Source organism: Symphalangus syndactylus, chromosome 19 (assembly GCF_028878055.3).
Source record: "Symphalangus syndactylus isolate Jambi chromosome 19, NHGRI_mSymSyn1-v2.1_pri, whole genome shotgun sequence".
NCBI classification, from domain to species: Eukaryota; Metazoa; Chordata; class Mammalia; order Primates; family Hylobatidae; genus Symphalangus; species Symphalangus syndactylus.
The window spans coordinates 29,301,106-29,322,842 of NC_072434.2; the positions used below are offsets into that span (position 1 = coordinate 29,301,106).

General features: G+C 37.1%; 1 long non-coding RNA gene across 1 annotated transcript in view; it reads right to left on the bottom strand.

Moving 5' to 3' along the window:
- Positions 1-6,569, bottom strand: part of LOC134731973 (uncharacterized) — a 57,278-nt gene extending 50,709 nt beyond the window's left edge. The window contains exons 1-2 of the long non-coding RNA XR_010114731.1: positions 6,319-6,569; positions 2,612-2,674 (exon numbers count right to left, since the gene is read on the bottom strand). This is a non-coding gene — a long non-coding RNA (uncharacterized lncRNA). The remainder of the gene's footprint in view (positions 1-2,611; positions 2,675-6,318) is intronic.
- Between the last annotated feature and the right edge of the window lie 15,168 nt (positions 6,570-21,737).

Here is a 21,737-nt window from a genome sequence, read left to right on the forward strand (position 1 = left end):
TGTAGTGCTGTCTAGTATAATATCTTGGAGCTTATGATTTAATAAATATTGATCTCCCTTGGTCTTTATTATTCTAAGAAAAAGAGACCTGGTTCTCTTTTTCAGGTTATCATTCATATCATTGTGAAATGTGATATACAAAATGGTTCAGAGCCTTGAAATGCAGTCAGGAAGCCATTCTAGGAACTACCTGCGTGACCTGAAACCTTGCAAAACAGGAACTTGTCTTTAACATTTGAACTGGGTCACACCGCCATGACAACATCCTGGAAAACAGCTGAATTTCACCAATGCTGCAAGTCCTAAACGGTGACAACCAATGAACTGTGGACTCATGTACTAAGCCAACCACTTTCACCAGTGATAACTTTCAAAACAACTTGTGATTACCCTCAGCATCCTTTTACAAATCTCTACCATCCTACCTCTCTTCAGAACACAATTTAGTTTCTAGCTCAGTCTGTCTCTCAAATTGCAATTTCTAAGACCCCAAGAAATGCCTTGTCTTACTGCATTGCAGTCTAGTCTTCACCTCTTCCTAGTTGACAGGCTCCACAATAAGATAAATTATGTGAAAAAGAAGCAAGCTTTGTCAATATAGACAAATTGACATTTCTAAGAATTATATGTTTTCCCCAGAAAAATAAAGTGACTTCTCTTCAATTCACACATTTGTTTCTTGAAATATTGGGGACCACTTACAAAAGTTTAATGCAATCTTACATATTTTGGCTAAGTCAACTTTATAACATTGGGATCAAAATGCCTACTATAGTTATTTTCTATAAGTGGTTTCCATTAAGATAACTAATACTAAACTTTATTACATTACTTTAATTACATTACTTTATTAAATACTAAACTTTATTATACCACATTAACTTTCTTTCCAGTAAAATATTACATGGAGTAAGAATTTATATAGATAAGTAGTCATAGATATAATCTTTAAAAACAATACCTTCTGATATGTCATAGGAAACATTACTTTTGGCTTCTTCTTCCCCTTACCAAATAGTACCACTTATTACAGTCCTGTGCATTGTTCTGCACCAATAAGTTGAGCAGTTGACAAATGCAATTGGATTATTAGAAATCTTATTTTCCCTTGATTATATTATAGTCTGCAACCCATGACTCTCCATATGGTATTAAAATAAGTTTGATTAGAATTCTAAGGGTAACAGTAAGTGAATCACATTATTATTTCCAAACGCATCACTGGTATGAATGAGAGTTAAACACTAACGTATACTTTTAAAACATTATCAACAAATTCCCCCAGTAAACAGCCAAACACCACAGAAAACCAGAATTAATCCTACTATCCAAAATTGTTCTGTGCAAAAATGGAACAAGAATACAATCTACTTCTGATTTGACCCTTATTAAAGTAATGCAGCATATTACAGTGGGATATTCTAATGGACAAGAGAAAGAAAAACAAGTCAGTTATTTGAAACACACTATTCCATATGGCTTTTCCAAGGAAGTCCTAAATTTGAGGAGAGCATCCTGTTCATTTATATGGTTTCCAACACATTTAAGTTGTATAAAGGAATACCCTAAGGAAGCTTTTCAAGTTTGTAAACCAAGCACTTTGCCTTTACCTTTATTTGCTCCCACCAAAATGCTAATGATATCATCTGAAATTTCCTGCATCCCAAGGCATATGTGTACTAATATTCATTTTACACAAGTAGTTACTACATAGACCATGTGTACTGAAAAGCCTAAAATATTTACTATCTGGCCATGTATAGTAAAAGTGTGCCAACCCCCATCCCAAACTAAAGCTAAAGACTTTAAGATCCTCCCTGCTTCATTGCTTTGCTAAATGCTGGCTCAGTCTGTTACTGGATAGTCAAAGTTTCAGATTTAAATTCTGCAGCTGAAATTGACCTCTTAAAAAATAAATCTGTCATCTCTCATAAATTGATATAATTCTTACAAAAAATATGTTTGCACACAGCCCTTCCCTCTTCTGTATTGTAAGCCTACCTTTCAGGTACCCTATCATGTAGGTCTCATCTGACTTTTATAAGGTATACATTTGCCTTGGAGCTATCACAGCTGTTTCCAATTAGCTAACTGACTAAACGATTAGACAACTACACATTTTAAAGTCTATTTTTCATCTATGTAGCTTGTAAATAAAGCTCTAAATTTTAGTCTCTAATCTCACTTGAATAGAAACCAATTCATGTTGGCCCCATGAAAGAAGCAGGTTTGGGGGCCAACAAACCTTTAAAATACAAGTGGCCAACACTAAAACCTCTAAGGAATGGAGGTAACCCACTGGAAAGAAAAATTTGGAATAGCTGTTGATAATCTTTCCATTTACTCCCTTCATTTGAGCACTTGAAAATCTCCTACAGCTGCCTGCCCACCATCTTTCTACTTCCCCTCTTTCTTCCTTTTCCTTTTTTTATCTCCTGGAAGAAAAAAATGGAATCAGATCTCAGACAGTAAAGAAGCAGAAAGCAAGAGAAAAAATAATTAGTTTAGCTCCTTCTGGGCTTCCACCCTGTATTAGTCTATTTTCACGCTGCTGATAAAGACATACCAAGACTGGGTAATTTATAAAGAAAAAGTGGTTCAATGGACTCACAGTTCAGTGTGGCTAGGGAGGCCTCACAATCATGGTGGAAGGCAAAAGTCATGAGTTACACGGCTGTAGACAAGAGAGAAATGAGAACCAAGTGAAAGGGGGTCCCCCCCTACAAAACCGTCAGGTCTCGTGAGACTTATTCACTACCATGAAAACAGTATGGTGTAAACTGCCCCCATGATTCAATTATCTCCCACCAGGTCCCTCCCACAACACGTGGGAATTATGGGAGCTACAATTCAAGATGATATTTGAGTGGGGACACAGCCAAACCCTATCACACCTTAACCCCATATTCTATGCAAAATGCTTACACTGCCATCTATAAATTATAAATTCAACATGAAATAACATCACAAAAAGCTAAATGTCCGAGACATCAGCCTCATAGATTATGTAGTCTCACTAACACAAAGCCTAAAGACTAATACACAGAAGCAATTAGGTCCAAACCTGTTCATACTGTTTTCAAACTTGAAAGTTAATAAATATGGAAAAATCCTGAACTACAGTTTAAGGATGTTGTCAGTATTCAGATTATAGTTTGGGTCAGGACAGGAAAAAAAAAAGTAAAAAGGGATATAGTATATAAAGAATATTCCAGAAAAATCATTGAAAATGCAGCAAGATCTTCAGGAGAAATGAAATTTTTCTCTAGCAATAAGACTGTCTTTGAATCTTAGATAAAAATTTTTTCCACATAGCAAAGGGAATAGAAGTTGGATATTGACACCCATGAGAAATAACAGTAGAAACAGTCTTCACATCCAAAGGAAAAAGATAAATGAATAAAGCTTTGAAGCATAAAGACCCGAGGCTCCTTCTTGTCCATGTCTCATTATACTTCTCTAACCCTCTGAAATAAAGTAGCCCTAATTAACAGTAGTTAAAAGAGAATCAGAGAGGAAAGGCAGGAAGATGGAAGGAGAAAAGAGAAAAGATGGGGAGGACGGGGAGAATATAATCAGAAATATGAGCAAGAATGAGCTAGACAGTGAAAGAGCAGTTAACGGGAAGCTGGCTGGAAAGCAGACTTGGGAAACAATTCCAGTAGAAAGGGTAAAAGAATGGAAGTGTAGAGAGTGGGAGAAACACCATACTGGGGAGGCATGGAAGAAGAGGCAGGAAGGAAAAGCATAAGAACCAAGGAACAAATGGAGAGATCCTACTGAATGAAAGAGAACTGAGGAACTGAGAACCTGTGAAGAATTATTCACCAGAAGGAAGCCAGGTTGAGGAAGCAGAAGCAAAGATGGAATAGATTAGGCTAAAAGCAGAGAGCTACAAAATACTGGTTAGTGTTTAAGATACCACTAGAAATTTGAAACCATGGTAAAATTGTCTATGGGTGTGTTTTTAAAAATTAATTCAAAAGAGGAAAGGGATAAACTAAATTTTAAGAATCTAGATTCTGGTGGGAGGATTGTAGCCAGCTGAAAGCTGAGATGCAAATTGTGAAAACTTTGGGGAGTTCACAGAGAAAGCCATCTTTCAACATAACTGGCTGTTCAAGACAAATGACAGGGCAGATCATCAAATGTTGAGAATAGTGTTCTTTTAACATGCTCTAGGGTACAAAGCATATTAACTCGTCATTTCACCTGCAAGGGAAAGAGAATAAAAAGCTGCATTGTGTTCCTGTGTGCCTGGCACAAAGTAGAAACTCATTAAATATTTATCAATAGAATGAACTCTTTTAATGTTGTGAGACAAATATGTTGGATTAAAGTACATTTGAAATCCCAGTCAGTTATAAGAAACAACTAAGTCTAAGGCTGTAACAAAAATATATATATATATATGAACTAAGATCTAAAAATAGACTGCTATTTGTTGAATTCCCACTACATATAAGATTCTAAGTATTTTACATATTTTCTCATTTAAACATACAGCATACCTGCAAGATGGATGTTATTTTCTTCAATAAGCAGTTTAGGACACTAAAGCTCAAAGAATTTTTGTGGGTTACCCACTGGCCAATGTGGACCACTGAATGGATCATGTCTACCAGAATATAAACCCCACAGGGACAAGGGTTTTGGTCTATTTTGTTCTCTACTGTTTCCTCTAAGAAAAAAAAATGCCTGATGCAAGGAAGAAACTGAACAAACATTTTTTGAATGAATAAATGCCTATTTATGATGAGACAGCTGAAAATGACCATGGAAAAAAATGTCAGACAATCTTGCCAACTAGTCTCCTTTCAAATTCATGATGATTAACCTCAAAAGTGGGCTCCTCTCCTTAATATAGTGACCCAGGTTTATTCAGTCCATTTTTATATATAGTATTTAAAACCATGAGTCAGGATGATATCACTTCAAAGTGACTGTAAAGAAAAAAAAAGCCAATATTTACATACCTGGGAAATAAGAAAAACCCAGAAAATGAGAAAGAGGGGCTAGTGAGTCAGGGTAAGATCCAAGAGAATGTGGTGTCCCAGAAGCAGAGAGAGGGATGTATTTCAACAAGAGAATTGGCCAGTTTCCCTAGGAAACAGACTTCAAGACTGAGCTATCCATGCAGAAGGTTTACTAGGGAGTGCTCTCAGGATCAGCTCCAGTAAGGAACTAGGAAACACAGGGGAGTGCAGTGGGAGAACTGAGATACAAAGGCAACAGGATCCGGAGACAACACAATAGGGACCCAAGAGGCTGGAATAGGCCTGTAGAGCTCCCCCTACCTTGAAGCAAGAGGCCTGCACACCTGTCATTAGATGCAGCTGGTCTTGAGGCTGCAACTGATATTCATCACCACATACCTTTCTCCATTAACTAGATTCACTTCACCCTTGGAGATGATCTAAAATTATTCTCCTGATCACCAGACCAATAATTAAAGTCAAGTCACAATAGTACCTGGTCAGAAAAGTGCTGGGCCTGCTAAAAGAGGAAAGTGACTTTGCATAAAAGGAGCTGCAGGACTTAGCAACGTGTTTACTCTTCCACACACCTGGAACCACGCGCCCTAGTAGCTTTCCTCCTTAATACTAATTTGTGTCTAGTCTACACCATTGCCATACTGCACACCCATACAACTGCCTCTGTAAACTCTCCCTTAAAAGCTTGTGCCATCAGACACTACCACCGATTCCACCTCCTTATAGCTGTTATATCCAGAGCCTCTCAATGGGGACTCCACAGTTTTTGAGGATTTTAGCTTCTGGGTTTGGTATTATTCTTTCCAACACTATTTTGGTCCTAATTTTTGGTGAGTTCAATGTCCACAAAGACAGTCCTTGCAATACCTTTGCATTTCACTTGCTTGACCTCTGTCTTCCAATAAGCCTGTTGTTTACTCTTCCCCATCCCCTCATTTACATCTTTATATCCTGGAGTTTGTTATCAATACCTATAACTAAGACAGTATCCCCTCTATGTCAGTTAAGATTCAGAGAAACAGCAGCACTAAAGATTAGCCAAATTAGATGATAGATTAACAGGGATTGAACCATACAGACTTGAGAGAGCCGGCTACTCATTCTCTGTAAGGCTTTTTTGTCTTCAAGTCAGAGGCTGCAGCCTGAAGTCCACAGAGCATATAGTTAAAAAGGGAGGCTGGAAATAAAGTAGAGAAAAGTAAGGACAACTTGAAACCTGTGAGGACAGACTGGAACCCAACCAGTCTCTCGCTGCCTCCAACCTTGATAACATAGGCATCCTGCAGAAAAAGCTAGTGTACCTCATTAAGGAGCAAACACTCACCCAGCCTTGGGGTTGGAGAAGCTGAAGAAACACCTAGAGGTGGTGGCAGGCCGAGCTGCTGCCCCATAGCCATCAAATGAGCCAGCAGAGAAGTAACAATGTATGCGAGCTACCAAAGCATCCTGCCCAACCTTTTGAGCATAAAAACAAAATGGCTGCTACTTCACAACCACCCTCCCTAAATAGAAACAGGCAGGGAAGGAATTCTGGGAAAAAAAAAAAAAAAAAAAAAAAAAAAAAAAAAAAAAAAAAAAAACTCAGCTGGGCCAAATTGCCACATCACAAAACTATTGCCTTCTGCATGATTTAATTTCAAGTATTGCACTCTCCGGCAACCCAGCTCCTATCTTACCAGCTCACTTCCTGTAGAACTTTGGCCCAACAGTTCTTTGACCCCACTGGGACCAACAATCCATTGATGTTTACAAAGTCTCTCAGAGTCGCCACAGCCTCAGTTTCCTCTGTACCCAGGTTATTATTATAATCATCCTCATTGATTATAATAAATGCCTAGTCCAATTTCCTCTCTCTACCCTCATCATGTTCACCTGATAAAACCTCGCCACCCATATTTAAATTCAACTCTCCACTTTTTGTCTGTATCTGCACAGCTGGAACATTTTGGAGCAAAAACCACACAACCATTCTAACTGGCCTTATTTTAAGTTCATAAAGTATGTTAAGTTTATTCACTTCAAGTGAACTCAGCATTCTCCAGCACCCTACTGTATTTCCCTTGTCCATTCTAGGACACTCACAGATATACCATCTCACACTTTCTCCATGCCATACCTTTGATGCAAACTTCAAACACATCCACCCCTTTTCATTCTCAGCTCATGACCTTGCTACCTGTTTGTATCAGTTATCTGTTGCTGCATAATAAATCACACTAAAACAGAGTGGCTTAAAAACAAAAACTGTCTTATTTAGATCACCACTTTGGGGCTTGATAATTTGGCTGGGCTTACCTTTCCTCAGGTGGGTCCAATTATACGAGTGGGCCTCATGTGGGCCTCATAAAGGCAATTAGGATGATGAAGGCAGCTGAGACCTCTCCCCACATGAATTTTCTTTCTTCATCAGGATTCCCAGCATGAAAGTGGAAGCTGAAAGACTTCTTAAGTCTAAAGTTAGAACTAATACAACACTTCTGCTGCATCCTGTTGTACGGAGATCATCACAGGGCCAGCTTAAAGGGCAGTGGAAATAGACTTAAGCTCTTGATGAGAGGCCAATCTGTGGCTACATTTACAGTCTACCACACTGATTAGTCACAGTAGGGCCGTTGTATCACCAATAGGAAAGAAAATAAAGAAAAATAGAACAGGAAGCAAACACTCTATTTTTAAATCCATTTTGTCAATGTTCTCATATATGTTCAGGTTGTAAATATTCAATATTTGTGCTATTGTTTTTACCTTAAATATTGACTGAATCACATATTAAATGGTCTATGTGAGGGGATCAACAAACAGTGATCCACAGACTTACTTCAGACTGTAATTAAAGTTTTTGTAATTGAAGTTTTATTGCAATACAGACATGCTACTTTTATGTATTGTTTATGACTGTGTTCACACTACAGCAGTGGAGTTCAGTAGCTGCGAGAGAGATTGTATGGCCTGCAAAGCCTAAAATACTCTTTGGCCTTTTGCAGAAAAAAAAACATTGTCAACTCCTGCTTGATGGCATCATTTTTCCATCTCTGAAGTAAGCCAATTTTTTTACAGAATTGTAACAGACATATAGCCCATTACTCAAATCCCATTGGTTTATGCAAAAGAACTGCCCCAACAGAGCCACAGCTTACAGACTCACCTGTTAATGTTCTAAGAAATTTCTTTGGTAGGCTGTCAGATGCTACCACATACAATGAAATATTTATTCCACGTAACAATAAAATTAAAAATCACTGCAAAGGACCAGTACAGCCACTTCTTCAAATGGCACTAAAACTTAAGTAATGCAAAAGAAACCATCTTTTACTTAATCTGTGATATCAAACCATTAATCAACATGGAAGAGTAAAATTTAAATATGGTTCTTAAACATTATTGTACTTCAGAGTCATCTGGGGAGGTTGTTAAAGAACTGACTCGTAGGCCCCATTCCTCAGAGATTGTGATTCAGTAAGTTTGAAGCATGGCCTAGAAACTGCATTTTTAAGAAGGATTACATTAATTTTGATGTTCATGGTTTAAAGACCTCGCTTTAAGAAACTCTGAACTAAATGGCATTAGAAACCAGAAATAAATGGGGCTTGGTTAACCATTACTTTTATTCCTTTACTTTCAAGAGAAAAATAAAAAGCATAGTATGTATTCTCATAGGTTAATAAGTAAATAGTAACACATCATTTCCTTAGAATTTTCACTAGAATTTAATTAAAAAGCTATTTTGGGGCCGGGTGCGGTGGCTCACGCCTGTAATCCCAGCACTATGGGAGGCTGAGGCAGGTAGATCATGAGGTCAGGAGATCGAGACCACAGTGAAACCCCGTCTCTACTAAAAACACACACAAAAAAAATTAGCCGGGCGCAGTGGTGGGTGCCTGTAGTCCCAGCTACTCGGGAGGCTGAGACAGGAGAATGGCATGAACCCGGGAGGCGGAGCTTGCAGTGAGCCGAGATCGTGCCACTGCACTCCAGCCTGGGCAACAGAGCAAGACTCCCTCTTAAAAAAAAAAAAAAAAAAAAAAAAAAAAAGCTATTTTGGGACACTTAAGATTCTATTTCAAAAGGTTACTTTGTGGCCAGGCACGGTGGCTCACGCCTGTAATCCTAGCACTTTGGGAGGCTGAGGCAGGCGGATCACTTGAGGTCAGGAGTTCAAAACCAGCCTGGCCAACACAGTGAAACCTGATCTCTACTAAAAATATTAAAAAATTAGCCAGGCATGGTGATGGGTGCCTGTAATCCCAGCTACTCGGGAGGCTGAGGCAGGAGAACGCTTGAACCCAGGAGGCAGAGGTTGTGGCGAGCTGAGGTTGCACCGCTGCACTCCAGCCTGGGCAACAGAGCAAGACTCCATCTCAAAAAAAAAAAAAATGTTACTTTGCTTAATCTCCCTTATGCTCTTCCTGACAATATGAATTAACTCTTTATTTTAGCAATATTTAAAAATTATTAAAACTACTGGACTTTATTTGGCATTCTGGAAGGCACTCCTCTGCTTTCACACTCTTTCCTTAAAATCCTATTTCAATACCATTTGCTAAAATTTTTCATTAAGAAAAGCAGTGTAATGTAACAGAAAGAGAATTGAAATTAAAAGACACAGATGTGACTCACCTAATATGTGTATGCGATCTCAAAGCAAAATTTTTACATGTAACATGAATAGATGATCCCAACTACTTTTTGCTATACCTTACAAATTTGGCAATCTGTGATAGTCTGCTTTTTATATTTATGTCAAAGATGGCTTTAAAGATCAATTACAAGTGTTTACATGTAATTCTTATTTGGGGAATAAACGCCAATGAAAAAAGTTCTCCTCTTGCCAAAAATATTGGGCCTATCTTTAGCAGGCACCTAGATTAAAAAAAAAAATAGGGAAGTATACTTTAAACTGACACCAATAAGAGGAAATGGTATTCTTTTTTCCTTTTAAATCCATGAATACATGTAAAGTTACATTTCATTACAATTTCAATTTTATATGACTGTATCATTGGAATGTTGCTAGTGAAATTTGATGATAGTTTAGGGCTTCAGTTCACCTATGAATAACTGAGACGCCTTAGCTGAATGAATTCTTATTCCATGTCTACTATTTTGCTTGAACCATAAATAACGTTCAGGCAGAGTTATGTGGAAGAAAATGAAAAATTTCATGCAGTACTTTTGATAGCACAGATCTGGAAGTCCCAAACTTGTTCCTTTTTTTATTATTTTGCATTTATATAGCCCCTTAAATGTAACTTAAATCCCATGAAAATTGGAAGCATTGAATAGATGCCTGGGAAAACCCCAATAGAATGGAACTCAGAATGAGGCATAGAAGAAAAACAATACTAATGTGATAATGATTTTATAAACAAAGTCAATTGCTTTTCATTTTTTTCTTCTGTTTGCGTGCCCACGTGCATATATGCAACAAGAAACCCAGTGATTTTCAGCAAAGACATCAAATAGCTCACATGTCAAAAAGACAAAGCAATGATAGGCCCTCAAAAGTGGGGATAAATAAGAAGCCAGGCCTTTCTGAGCACAGCGTCCTTGAATAAATGTACTAACAGTAACAGTAGGAGTAGCAGTTTCAAATGTGTATAGTGCTTGCTAGGCAGTAGGCACTAAATATTCTTCCCACTTTACTTCATTTAATTTGCACAAAACATAGAACCCCTTAAGGAAAGTATTATATTACAGTTTTAGCGATGAGGAAACTCAATGTTGAGGTTAAGACTTTTGGTCACAATTCCACTCTTAGAAAGTTGCAGAGTCAAAATTCAAATGCAAATCTGGGGTTTGACCTGAAGGCTATCTTCTCCACTCAGCTAGGTAATGACTTAACTTCTTTTAGAGGATTCGCTTATCTCCCCACTCGCTAACTCAATCTCCTACCCTCTCCATGTACCCAGTGCCTGATTTCTGAACTGTTTCTATTAATATTAAAAGCCCATCAAGACTCCTTGAATATAGTATGTGCTTAACAAATAGTTGTTCTTTTCTTTTCCTCCCTACTATCAATAATTACTCTTCAGTCATGGCTCAGCTCTCTGTTGTCTGAAGTGGAAGCTACATAGCTAAAAACATATTCCCACTGAAAAATGAATAATGAAAACTAGTATTAATGTATTATCTTGGTGCATTTTAACATAGGATTCGTGAAAACATAATGCTAGCCTATGGATTCATTCCAGATTCCGTGACAGGCCAATGGTAGAGATATCTAGGGATAGGAAGAAGTTAGGGTGACCAACCATTCCAGTTTGCCCCCGACTGAAAGGTTTCCTAGAACACGGGACTTTCAGTGCTAAAAGCAGACTGTTCCAGGCAAAGGAGGACCACTGTTATGGTTTGAATGCTTGTTCCTTCCAAAATTCATGTTAACATTTAATGGCCAATGTAATAGTATTGGGAAGTAAGACCTTTAAGAGGTGATTAGGTCATGAGGGCTCCACCTTCATGGGCAAGCTTAATGCTTTTTTAAAGAGGACTTTCAGGAGTGAGTTCTCTCTCTTGCTCTTCCACTTTTCTGCTATGTGAGGAATGGCGCTCCCTGCCTCTGGAGGATGCAGCATTCAAGGCACCATCTTGAAAGTAGTGACCCAGTCTTCACTAGACACCAACTCTTTCAGTTCCTTGATCTTAGGCTTCCCAGCTTCCAGAACTGTGAGAAATACAGTTCTATTTTTTATAAGTTACCCAGTCTTAGGTATTCTGTCATGGTAGCACAAAATGGACTAGAACAATAACCCTATCCTAACTCTTCTGAAAGTACTCCAGTAATATTCCCTTGGGGTTGATCTACTAGTACAGAAAGGCCATACATTGTTTTATTCACTCCAACTCACATACATAAGCATTAATTGAGGAGACACTTTGAGAAAGATGGATGATTATATAAAAATGTGAAGCAAAGGAAAAGTATATAACCCCCAAACATGCTTTTAATATCACTAACCTAATTTCACCTTGAAATACTCAAGAGAACCCTGGCTATACTCATGAGGCCTCTATACAATTACATTATGTAGTAAGATTACATTTTTCCATGCTTGGGTTGATTTCTATGGAACTGGACTTACTCAAATATTTAACATTTGTTTTATATAGATAAATTTACTCAAAACTAAGTTTACTAGTATCACATGTCTATATGCATACTTGCTTCCTCGCAGCATGAGGAGCTAATAAGACCAAAGTAGTTATTTACTTTGACAGAAATGTTCAGTGATTTGTATTTTGAGATAAACCCTAAAATTAAAGTATTGTTTACAACTTTATATATGAGAAACTGGTTAAGAAATTCTCTATAAGATAGAGAAGTCTAAGCTACTCTTAAGGCTTTATAATATCTTCATCCTGTGTCTTCTAGAAATTCTGTTTACACACATTTTATACCAATAAAAATGGGAAATAAATTTCTTAAGCTAAGGCAAAAGACAATAGCAGTCCAATTTTTGTTGAAATTTCTTCAACCACTTTCTCAGAAAATCATAGCGCCCGATGGCATTTAGAACTTTTTCACAGAACTAAGTTTTCAGAAATAACAAAATGTAAGCTATATACTGAAAAATTTAATGTCCAATTTAAATAATATAATATCTATACACATTCTAATGCCTTTATTATTTTAAAAATTTTGTGTTCCACAAACCTTTTTCAAGTCTGAAGACTCTTTCCTACATGTGATACTAGTTGGGACAATATCCAAAGATAGGAAAAAATAAACTATTTAGTACTTAATAGTGTGTTATTTTTTGTAGCTAAATGGTATTGCACTATTTTTCCCAGCTCACCCTGGAGGGTGTAAGGAAGTGGGAGATGAGGTGGGAGTGGTAGATGAAGAAAAGTTGAGTGGAGGTGAAGAGATGAAGGGAAGGTGGAAAATATTTTAGTCACTTTTCAGGTGGTGGTACGACCTCTTCCTCACCACCATTTCCATAAAATACTTCAAATCATAAATACTGCAAAGGTAGTTCCATGCTGTCAACACTAATAGTAAATAATGGGTCAAGGAAGTGGATTAAAGCAAAAGTATGAAGTTTCTTATGGCTAATACTTCTCTGTATGGTTTTTTGAGGAAATACAGTTGTCGTAGTAAATTATATTTTCATCACCATATGCTACATGTAATTATTTATTATTTTTCCAATGAGTAATTATGGTTTTTAATTAACAATAAACCAATGAAAATTAAATGTATATACTTATGTCTAAAATTAATGGAGGTGGCCAGGCGCGGTGGCTCACGCCTGTAATCCCAGCGCTTTCAGAGGCCGAGGTGGGCGAATCACGAGGTCAGGAGATCGAGACCATCCTGGCTAACATGGTGAAACCCCGTCCCTACTAAAAATACAGAACAAAATTAGCCGGGCGTGCTGGCGGGCGCCTGTAGTCCCAGCTATTCGGGAGGCTGAGGCAGGAGAATGGCGTGAACCCGGAAGGCGGAGTTTGCAGTGAGCCGAGATTGCGCCACTGCACTCTAGCCTGGGCGATGGAGCGAGACTCTGTCTGAACAACAACAACAAAATAATTAAAAAAAAAAAAAAACTAAATTGACGGAGTAGGAGCAAAAGGCAAGTGATGTCAAAAACCTCTTTTATTTCTGCCAAAAGCACCTCTTCCCTGTGTTGATGAGTTAGCATACATTATTCCTCCATTCTGTGCTCAGAGACTGAAGCAATATAGAAGGAGAAAAATGAAGCACAAGTTAGAACCAATAATAGCTTACACTTACATAGTGCCATGCATATGCCAGACACTCTAAATGCTTTACACATATTAGTGAAAGTTAATATATACCTCATTAAGGGCCCACCTCACAAGGAAGATATTATCCGCCCCCCAGATAAAGATATTAAGGCAACAAACCTTGCATAACTTACCTAAAATGATATACTTAATAAGTAGAAGAATTGGGCTTTCAACACAGATATCCTGGTTCCCAATTCTGTGCTTTTAACCACTCTCATCTCGCTAAGGAAAAATAATGGCTATTCACAAGTATAATATCAAATTAAAATAGTTAGAGGGTAGTGGATCAATGAGCAATCTAAAACAACATGCAACAACATAGAGGAATCTCACAGACACAATATGAGTGAAAGAAGGCAGGCAAAAGAGTGTATTCTGCATTATTCCATTTATTATATACAGTATACTAGTATATATAGATGTAATATATACTATTTTCATTATTATATATAGTATATGTCATATAGTGTAATACAATATGTAATATATACAGTATATACACTATGAGATATCTAGACTATATATACCATTTATTTATACATATATACTATATATGTATAGTATATATAATATTTTTCATTTATATATGCCAAATGACAAAAAACAGGCTATGCTGCTGGAAGTTGGGATAGTGATCACCCTTGGGAGTGAGAGGTAGTAACTGGAAGGAAATATGAGGAGGGCTTCTGGATGCTGTTAAGCCTGCTTTTTTTTTTGGTCTGGGGTATTGATTACCTGGTGTGTGAGTTTGTGAAAATGCATCCAGCTATGTACTTATGATATGTGCCCTTTTCTGTGTGTATATTGTATTTCAATAAAAGGTTTTTAAAGGAGGAAATAATAGGAGCTTTTAGATTACGTCAAATAAAGCAGGAAACGGCCCTCTTTTTTTTTTTTTTTTTTTTTTCTCTGAGATGGAGTTTCACTCTTGTTGCCCAGGCTGGAGTGCAATGGGTTGATCTCAGCTCACTGCAACCTCCGCCTCCCGGATTCCAGTGATTCTCCTGCCTCAGCCTCCCGAGTAGCTGGGATTACAGGGACCTGCCACCACACCCAGCTAACTTTTTTTATTTTTAGTAGAGATGGGGTTTCACCATGTTAGCCAGGCTGGTCTTGAACTCCTCACCTCAGGTGATCGGCCCACCTCAGCCTCCCAAATTGCTAGGATTACAGGCGTGAACTACTACACCCAGCCTCCTCATTTTTACTAACACTCTCCTTCTGTCACATTCTAAGCTAGGAGATTCTAAAGTGTCATATCCCCTACTATGCCTTTCCTACCTTTCTTTCTATTTTTCTTGTTAATTTTCTTTTTTTTTTAAGTCTTTTTATTAAGGTAAAATATACATATATAATGTACCATCTCTGTTGTCAAAAAAATCTAAAAAGAGGGAAAGCTATTTTTAGTTTCTTGCACTAAATAATAATTTGAATATCCAGCCTCACTTTTATTTAGGGAAAAGTGTTACAAATAAAAGATAAGAAAGATAAAATTTTCTGAACCATCAATAATTAAAGAAGTTAACAGTGACTAAATCGCTTTTTCCCAAGCATGAAGACTGATGTATAAATGTGTCTCCACCTCCTGTAAGACACTCTTCCCTTCCTAGTACTGCTACAGCCAGTACCAGAAGGGGGTGGGAGGGGAGGTGCTGTTAGAGATTGGGCTTTTTTCAGAGTTTGAAAGAAAAAGAGAAACCCAGAATTCACAATTGAAAGCTTTAAAAAAGTGTAAAAACTATGATATCTGATTTCACGGCTCTCAAACTCTCAGAACATTGGTTTTGAACAGGATATATCTTTCTCCAAACTGCCATATGGGCCTTTGAGCCTGAGATATCTAATAATGAGAAAAATAAGGGAGAGAATACACCACATTCTCAGAGATTGTTTCCAATGGAAACCCAGTTTTGACAACCCTACCACCTGCTTTATATCATTAAACTGAAAGAGACTATGAATAGGAAGGGGGTGAGGAGAGACATTGCTAATAAAATATTTAAGAACATCAGGAAGAGCCACGTCAGGCTTTTAGTTTACCCAGAAAAAGCATCTTCCTAAAGTATCACTCGACCTAGATTTACTGTATTAATAAAATCACCTTCAGATTATAAAGATAGAAAAATGCATAAAATGCAGACAGATAATCTATTTTTAAAATCTGGAATGAAAGGACAAAATGTTTTAGACAGAAGACAATGCTAAGCATCTTGCCCTTTGAGGTTGCAGTGTTTACTTTGACCTCATTATTTGCAGGTGATTGGTACTAAGTACCAATATCTGAAAATCATCTGAGATGTCCACATAATGTTGTGTAAGATTTAGTATGCCTTGAAACAAACTAACAAACAAGCAGGCACGACTACCTAGTTAATGTCTGAACACTATCTCCTCCACAATTATTGTTGCTAGAGGAGATGAATGATTGATTGTATGTGATGGAATTTACCATCTTTCAAATGTGCATTTTCCTCTTGAATACTGAAATAATGATGGTCCCAGAGAGCCATGCAGATTGCCCAATCCATCAGCATTTTTCTCCGTGTTTGACTTTCATTCCTCTACATTTGATTGCTTCTGAAATAATGGTAGCAGAATTGAAAATGCTTTTTATATTCCCCAGATGATTTTCATTTGCAATAGATAAGCAAATGCAATTTTTCCTATTACACTAACCAGGAAAAGACACCCCCATACATTAAAGCGTTCAATAAATACAGGGGAGGGGATTCCATTGGGTACGCTAGCACACTCAAAAGAGAAGGAACTAAGAATGATGTGCAACTAAGCAAGCAAAGTCTTTTTCATCCACACATGCCTAGAAAGTGAGTAGACATCCTATCTACGCAGTAAAAGTACACGTCAACCTAATTCTGGGGCCTATTTCCTACATATAAAAAATGGGATTAAGCACAAATCCTGTGCAGTGATTTTTTACTCATTTAAAGTGACATGAGAAGCTTGAATTATCTATCATTTCAGTACGTTTGAGTTAATAGCTCTGTCTGGCATTAGTTTCCCTACAATAGAATTTCTCTCCCTACCTTCTTTTTTGCCTCACCCACATACTTCACCAGTCAGTTTTTGAACAATGGGAAATTGTTTTCTTTAAGGCATTTACTACTTATCACTGACTGCAGAGGGGTTTGCGGAGGAAAACTCCTAAGAGTTTTGCAAGAAAATGTGAGCTGTCAACCTGACTGATCTGCATAAACTCCCTCCTAAATTTCAAATATTTTGCTTTTGTTTCAGGTTATTTTCAATGAGAAAATAACATGAAGGGAAAATGTTTTAAAAGTCCAACTTTCGGCTTCTTTTGCTTCATATTTTGTTACTTTGTTTTTTTTTGGCAAGAGAAATTTAATTATGTAAAGTAGCGACAGCTCACCCAGATCTTGCACTGATCCACAGCACAGATAAGCAGTTTTGAGGAAGTTAAATATTCAGTGAAGACGCTACTAATCACTACCCCAGGAACAGCCCCAAAGAAAGATTATTCTTTGCATTGTGGATGCGCCTGTCATTTGCAGAGCTTTGCAAATACTCAAAAAAGGCAGAAGCTTGGGGAAAAATAACTCTCAAAGGTGAAAATGTAAAATTTACATTGTTTCATAAATTGTACCATCATAATAAAGGTGTACAACATTTTTCTTAGAAATTAAGAGAGAAGCTAGTCTTCTTATAGTTTCAGAAGAAAATGCATAGGAAACAAATCTTACGTGATATGCAATCTCTACAAATTCAGCGATTTGGCTGAAAAATATCTGCGTATATACAATGCAGCATTCTTCAGAAATAACAATGCATTCTGAGGGCATTTCTAACAAGGCTAGAAATCATTTCCCCCATTTTTTATTCAACTCTTGCCAAATATAGTCTCAGGTTGGTACCTACAAGCACACTGCATCACATTACACTTGGACCATAAATTATTATTAGAAAAACTTCCTAACCTTGAAATTCAATCTGTTCTGTTTGGGTAATCTTGTAGTTTTTAGAAAATGCATCCACATCTAAACTTAAAACAAAAGAATAAAATTTAAAAAAATTAATGAAGGTGTAATTAACAGTATAATAATATAGGTAATACATGTATGAGGAAGTGAGATATTCAAAAATGTAATTTAAGTAATATCTCTATAAATTTTATAATTTTAGATGCCCTTAGATATGTCTAGGAATAATAATCATGTATTTGCAGCAGTCATGTCAGGCTCTTCCTACACAAATTTTTGAGACTGAGAGTTTGATGAAATTTTATGGGTTGTGCATGAACCATGTTTGCGAGGGCTCAGACTTTCATAATAAACTCCGGCTCTGACCCGCTACTTCCATGCACACTCCCCTCTCACTCCTTGCCACCTACTTCAGGCATCCTCTTGCCTCTGCTGTAAACTGAACTAGACACAGAACTCATTTTCTTTTCACCACCAACAAAACAGCTGCAATTTTACTGAAAGTTTGGGGAGACAGAAGCTCAAACAACTGAAAAGTGGTAAGATGTCCCGTTCTTAAAAGTGCCTTGGCAAGCAGCAGCCTTTTCTCACTTCGTGTCTTCTCTTCTCTCGTGGGTGCCCGCTCCTTCTAAATTCCCAGTCATTTCTCCCGCAGACTGGTTTCACCTTCTTTTTTCTCCTTTCAGACTTGCACTTCCAGTCTCCCTTTCCACCCTTGATGCTTAGGTGCTAGAAAGAGAAAGGAGCAGAGGCCATACTAACAAGAGTCCTGTGCCATTTCTCATACCATTTTGGAACATGCGAATTCCACAGGTGTCTATCTGCCTGGGAACCTGGGATAGAAATGGGCTTGCTGGAGTAAAATTATTTAAAGTTAAAAAATGTGGCATTTGGACACTAATAATTATCAGGTTAATTGTTCTGAACACTAACAATTATCAGGTTAAATTCACTCATTTTGCAGAGATTTACCTAACCAGAATTCTCAGTGGCAAAACCAAGCCACGAACTGAGTTCTTCCAACTTCCAAGCTCATGATTATTTTCTATCATCTAATATTTTTACCTTGTGTTTTTTTTAACTTCAAGGCACTTTCTTATAAATATCATTTCCTCCTCTTATATTTCACACTCAGAAATTACTACAGAGGTTAGGTACACTGAAATTGGCTCTACTGTCAATGTTTTAAGAATTCTGACAGCTTTATTGACTAGATTTATATAATGATAGGGGATTCATTTGTCCAGGAGAAGGTACAGGTAGAGAAAATAATCCCCAAACTCTCTTTTTTCATGAAAGAATGTGCAAAGCCCAGACAGAACTGAGAAATGGAAAGGCTCCTGGGCCTAATGGAATGCTTACTGAGATCTATTGATTCTGATGCAGCACATTGATTGGCCATCTAACTCCACACTCTGTAATGTCTAGTCGAAAGAAAAAGTATAGGAACAGATAAAAGATGTCAGGAATGTCACCAGCTGTGATCACAAGTTTCCAAAAGGGATTGTGACAGTTAGTGAAGCATCTCTTTAACGTTAGTCCCCAGGAATATACTGTCAAGTATTTGTCTCAGTAAGATCCAGGTGGCATCTCAGATATTTTCACTTTAGAGTCACATGCAGTTTTAGTATCTAGGTTTGTTTAGATGTTTACATATTGTGAATCACTTACATTGTTATTATGTATTGCCAATTGAAGAAAAGTAAAGAAATAGAGACTTTTAGAAAGTCCTTTACCATGATAAGGCTTTATTCCATCAGTCATCCAGACTTCCAACTCTATAAGGGGCTGAATAGATAGAATTAAAAATAAGAATAATAATAATAATAATAAAAGAACAGCAGCATGATATAGGGTGTAGGCACACGAACTTGAACTAGGCTGTCCCGGTGAAAATCCTCATTCTAACATTAAATGGCAGTATCTTTGGGAAAGTCATATGACTTACTTGTCCCTTAGTTTCTTAAACTATATTATAGGGATAATTAATAGCACCTACCTCATGGGATTAAATCAAATTGTATTTTTAAGTGTGTAGAACAATGCCTGGCACCTAATAAGTGACATAAAATGTTTTTAATAAAATAATAATAATAACTTACACCCAGACAGCTGGATTAACCTGCAGGCACATCAGACTTCCTTACTATTTCAATGCTTCCCAGCAGACAGGATCACAGGGTAAATTGATTCAGACTGCCACCAGACAAAAAGATAAGGATAGGACATTTGGTTTGTCAAATCCAAAAATGGTGTTTTAACATTATTAGAAAAGTCTTTATATCCTACCAATCTTCTCAAGTAAAACTGAAAACCAAAAAATGATTTATTTCTTATGTCTAAAAACAGAAAATATGGGAACAATCAATCTCCTTTGTTAGTAGAGATATTTAGCTTCAGGTTAGCTAACCTCTGCCACTCAGCAGGCTCCCCCAAACGCCAATTATTGTGTATTCAGGGAGTGCAAACCAATTAACCTGAGCAAACAAGAATAAAAAGATAAGTCTCACAAAGGGGAAAAACCATACAGTGCTCTCCCAAAATTATTCCCTTTGCAAACAGTAATCTTTATTGATTCTCTCATTCTCTTCTTCCTTAGTCAGCGTGGCTAATAAAAAGTTGACCATATACAATTTTTCTATAAAGCTAAATGTTCCTGAAGGACATGAGAAATAAAAGGAGCTAATATGACTACATTAAAATAGCAGTCAGAATAATGTACCACAGGAAGGGAATAAATTAAAAATATTATGAGGAATGAAAAAGAATTCAAGATTAAAACAAAAACCACTTACCCAACTACAAGGGGAAAAAAATAAATACAATCAGGAACAGCTACCTAATTTGTGGGGACCAGTACAAAATGAACAGGCTTGTTCATTTTGAACAGTCTTGCTCAAAACGTATTAAAAAAATAAGATGGTAAGAGCAGAGCACTAAACCAAATGTGGGGTCCTTCTGAGTGTTTACCTGCGTAGGTCATGTGCCCATGAAGCCCACCTTGATATGAAGACATGAGCTTATAAGTATTATAAAATGAGAAAAGATCAAGATAAGCACATAAATTCGGATGAAAGTCTAGAAACATTTAAGGCATGAGAAAGGGAAATATTGGAAGACCTGATAAAAGGGGTTAGATTAACTGAGTGTCAGAGAATAGAGGGAGAAGACTAGGAAATAAAGATGAAAACATGTATAGAAAAGAAAGGCCAAAGTGAAAAGACAAACCTAAGTCAACTCTGCCTGCAAAAGGCACAATAGCAAGGTGGACCAAACGAAGCAAGTCCATATTTGACCCTCCAAATCAAGCAACCAACAAGTTGGTACCATGTGCCTTCATGCCAGGGAAATGACGATTCCAGCTACCAAGGAGCCTAATTAGAAGCAGCGGAAGAGGGACTGTGAAAAGGGCAATGACTAAGTGTTATATAAAAGTTCTTTCAAAGTCCTTTGAGTAGGAAAACATCTAAATGTGGGTCAACCTATTTTTTTAGAATAAAGAGAATGTCTGACAATTGAAACCATACTATCATAACTAGCTTTTCAAATGATAGAATAGATAGGGCACTTGAACACGAACAGACAAAATGATTCATTATGAAACACCACTTTATGTTACACAAAAATCAGGAGTTAGCTAGCTATTATATATGATGGCTAAAAAGGATTGCCAGCCACTATACGCAGCCAAGAAGAACAAAGAACATATTCACAAAGCAGTTAGTTCATGTTTTTATTGCGAACAATAATCAAAATAATCAACCGCTGGTTGAAGTGCAGGCTTTGATATTTTTTTAAAAATCCAGTGTACACATGTGTATCAAATGAGTTGAGGCACTCAAATCTATTACCTTGAAAAATTACACTTGTATCCCAATCAAGCTGCAATTGCTCAAAACATTTTTAGACCTGTTCTTTCTTCATGGATAATTTTTAACCTGCAAGTGTTTGGAGCTGTTTGGTTTTTTAAAAAATAAAAGCTGGAGAGTAAGCTGGATCCAAAATTATAAAATTAAGAAAGTGTTTTTCTTTGTGA